Consider the following 4519-nt stretch of genomic DNA (forward strand, 5'->3'; position numbering starts at 1 on the left):
CATTGATTCACATAAACCCAGAAGATCCCTTTAAGACTAGGACACCAACCCAGAAGATCCAAAAGATCAATTGGAAATATCAAAAGTAGGTAACGACAAAGGCTATAGCTTGACAAAGCCACGCCCTCTGCATGCTTTATCCAATGTACCGGGGGAGCAGACGAATACCTGGACCAATGAATCGCAACTTATTAGGAATAAGCATTTAAACACTGAGGTGCATTCCCTCAAACTTCAATTTAAGAATGAACTTACAGAGAAAAAACATTTTCAAAAACTGAGGTGCATTCCTCACACCTCTATTTAGCAAATATTATTTGAAAATAAAATAAATCAGACTTATCATGCTCTTCGTGGAAAAATATTTAGGAAAAACATGAAAAAATCACCCTCATAGGATGAGAAACATAACAGCAACAAGATTGTGTTCACATTTTCTACAATGCTAGACCCTTTCCCTTCTTTCTGTCCTCGGCGGCTGAGGTCAAACTGTCGAGCTCCTGTGAGGCGGACTTGATTGCATGGAGAATCATCTTCTTCACCTCTAACTTGTCTTCTTTCGCCCTGTGATTCTTGGGCAGCAAGCGGAACTCTTCAGTCAACTGAATACATTGCTCTAAATTCTCAGGCGATACAAAATCCATGGCAACTTTAATACATGACTTGAGGTTCCGAACTTGATGAGGACACCCAGCTGGAATGAAGACTGCCTCGTAAAGATTTTGTTCGAATGTCCATGCCTCTACTCCATATTCTTCTTTCAGCTTCCCCTTATGATACTCATTCAGGTAAATAGTCTGATCATGAATTGGATGAGTAACCTGTGTAAGATGCTTATTTTCAATGTGCCTGAATTCCCCCTTGTGTTTCACCAAATAATCATGTAACTTGGGTATATCCTCTCTCCGAAAAATATCCCAAAGAGCACCTCCAAATTCAGAGTCTTTGTTTTCAATCCTCCCTGAACTCTCTGGCAGCCCATCACTTCTTCTGTATTTTTCTCTCAATTTATCTATCGCTTTTTGTTTGGAATCTGTGAATTTGACTTCGGCTGTATGCGTTATAATATTGACAGCATCGGCCACATCCAAGTGCAGCTTAGTGACTGAATCCCCTCTGATAAGCTCTTCCCTGTTGCCATAGGCTATGTAAGTTTTGGGACCCAAATCAGGTTTCAAGGAGTGCTTTGGAAGCTTTGTGGCAAGATTTAGAATCCCAGATTTAGGATGGGTGTACTCCTTGAAAGGTAAGGCGCTGATAAATTCAGCACAATGTCTTGGTAGACGCTCTTCGAATGAATTTTCTGGAGGCCAATCCTTCAACTTATACAACTGGGGCCAACCATCACGGTGGTATTTTCCCTTTACATAATATGAAAAAAATTGATGAATATTGATCTCAGTCCACTTCCAAAGGACTTTCACTTCTAGCTCCTTTGAATTCTCGGTTCTGGTAATCCTGAAAGCCCGCCACATGACCATTGGATCCCAACTCAGTCCAGTATTATCTAAAACATTTCTGACAATCACAGGCTCACCTCTTCTCCAATGTTTCTGAAAATGTTCAAGAGTCTCACTCTCGACATCTTGAACAGTTGGACAATACAAATAGTTGTCGCTGCCATCCTGCCTGTTAGCAGCTTTTCTTAGCTTATCAGAATGCTCAAAATTAGGCTTGAAGCACAGAGAACATGGCTGTGAATCTCTTGATGCCATTGGAAACTCACAATCCCTAGAAACTCTTTCTGCTATTTTCTCTATGTTTGCAACCCAATTTTGCCCAAATTCGGTGCACTTTAATTCTAACAATTTCTTTGCACAACGAGGACATGGGATTGAACAATCAGCATTAACTTTAAATTTAGACAATGGTAGTACAGAATCAAACTGACCTGTCATTTTAGAATTCTCATCAACTATCCTCTTTGACGTTGAATCACCTCCAGGCGGTTTCCCTTCCCTAAGCTCACGACAGCAAGAAAGACAAAGATCGTACTCGCAATCATCGCAGCTTCTGTGGAAACTTACGATAGATGTGTTGCAATTGTCACAAAACTGACGCTCTCCTGCCTTCACATCAGACACTCGAATCTTCAGGTCTTCTGCAGGTTTTTTCTGAATTTTGGCCTCCACCTCCAGTTCCAGCATTTGCTCCCCATGAATTTTGGTGACGACAGAGAGGCCGCTGCAAATCAAGTTCTTGCAACAACTGACCCTATCATCTACGCTTAATTTTTTCACTTTGACCTGGGGATTTTTCTTTAAACAGCCTTTGCAATTACAATTTCCCCTACACGAGGGACATCTGTCCGCAAAATTTTCTACTGTTAACGAAGGGTACCATCTTGCAATGCACTTAAGACAGTACCGCAACCTTTTGCATGTTGAACAGTTGACAACAGTGCCTTTGTCGTTTCTGTTACATTGATGGCAATTTGTACAATCATTTCTATCTTCTGGTGCTTGAATTTCAGTCTCCTCATCATGACTTTCCTCTGGTGATTGCATTTCTGGATCCTCACTATCACTTTTCTCCTTTTTAATCTCCTCATCAAGAACATGTTCCTGGTGTTCCTCTTTAGCTGGCATCATAAAATCTACAGAGTTCGAAAACTGTGAACTATGCACCCCAGGGTTGAACTGTTCCTTTTTGATTTTGGGTTTCTGTCCTTTCTTCTTTGGAGGAACCTCGTCCACCTCATGTGACAGGGTCCGGGGCCTACCCGGCTTCTTAGGAGGAACCTCGTCCACCTCATGTGACACGGTCCGGGGCCTACCAGGCTTCTTTGGAGGAACCTCGTCCACCTCTTGTGACACGGTCCGAGCCTGGACTTCGGTATTACATCCCACCACCATTTGGGGGTCCAGAAATGTCGAAACTTCAGGTTCCGCACCAGGAGAAATCTGCTGTCTACTTCGCTTCCTAACCTGGACGTGGACGGGCAATCCAGTACTAAGACCCAGCAATTCAGAAAAATCCGGAGGACCCACAAGCGGATTAAATTCGAACTTTGCATCGCGTAAATTGAGTGCCGTAGGACATATAGACTGACTTTTAAATTCTTTCCTGGGATCGTCCTCTTCTTTGTCCTTTCGTTTCCGCCTCCTCTTCTTCTCACATCCCTCTTCGCTGTCATGTGCCACAGCCAGGGGATTCCTGCCCAGCTTCCTACCCTGGACTCTGGAACCGGAATCAATCCCCATCTGCAATTTGGGTGCATATTCCTCGCTGTTCAGAAACATCGAATCATCCGGCTGCGCACGTGGCATATTATCAAACAATGCATCGCGTAAATGGAGTGGCATGGACCAGTCAGGTTTTGTGTTAGAAACCCGTGCGCTGGACTTCTGGGACCCAATCGCCGTCTTGAACTTTCTAGGGCTTTCATTATTAAAATACTCACCAGCCCCTTTCAGTGTTTCCTTCCAGTTTGACTTTCTTACCCCAATTTTCCATACCTCCCTGCGTTCAGGTGCTATTTGCTGCTCACCACCCTCATTGCCCTCAGGTGACAGTGTGTGGAGCTTGATGGCCCTCTTCAAACTCACGAGTTCAGGTGCTATTTGCTGCTCACCACCCTCATTGCCCTCAGGTGACAGTGTGTGGAGCTTGATGGCCCTCTTCAAACTCACGAGTTCAGTATTAGGGTTGGCATACGAAGTAGTTTTCAAATCAGTTTCGCGTCTAATGATTGGCATCCACGATTCAGTGTCTGTGGTCGAAACCTGAGGACTGGACTCCCGAAAACCACCACTCCTTATTTTTTCAGCGTCATCATTAATTTCGTTCTCCATAACTCCAAACTTCATTTGCATTTTACTCACAGAATTCTGGCTACCCAGAATATTCGAAAAACTGGGGTATGCATGCGAAGCAATTTCCAACCCTTGTTTTTCCTTCTCACCACCCTCATTACAGTGATCTAACACAACTAAGAGATTCTCGCTCGACTTCATCTCTTTACCCTGGCCTGTTTCAGAATCAAAATTAGCAAACTGACCAATCGACACCTCTAATGAACCCGCAGAATTCTCTTCACCCATTTCGCACAAGTTAGCCTAAATCAAAAGGCTAGTTTAGTTCAAAGCTATGTGCTCTTTGTACTCTCAAAGATCGTCCTCTTCAAGTTGGGCTTCAAGTTGGGCGTAAGATTTAAACTTAAAAAATGATATATCAAAGCTAATTATAAATATCAAGAAAATGAAAGGGTGCCATTATGACATTTCACTATTTTAAAGAGATGCCACTATTGTTTTTATTTTTAAAAGGTCATGCTTTTCTATTTTAAGTATATTTAGTTAGCGATTCAAAATAGCAATGATATATGGATTAATTTATATAAATAAAATATAAAACTCTCAGTTTTTTTTTAAACATGGTCAATTAATTATTAAAAAATAAAAAACGATAAATTTTATAAATAAAATATTTAATAAATTAATATATGGACCAATTTCATCTTTTCAATTTGAAAAATGTTAATTTATATAAATAAAATATAAAAGGGCTAGCCTTTTTT

The 4519-nt window shown here is 41.5% G+C and overlaps 1 pseudogene; it reads right to left on the reverse strand.

Moving 5' to 3' along the window:
* Positions 1 to 437: 437 nt before the first annotated feature.
* On the reverse strand, positions 438 to 4043 carry LOC149216731 (lysine-specific demethylase JMJ26 pseudogene; annotated as a pseudogene).
* Positions 4044 to 4519: the final 476 nt, after the last annotated feature.

Source organism: Pinus tabuliformis, chromosome 1_1 (assembly GCF_031772625.1).
Source record: "Pinus tabuliformis cultivar Carrire ecotype Pingquan chromosome 1_1, CPIR1, whole genome shotgun sequence".
In the NCBI taxonomy this organism is placed as follows: Eukaryota; Viridiplantae; Streptophyta; class Pinopsida; order Pinales; family Pinaceae; genus Pinus; species Pinus tabuliformis.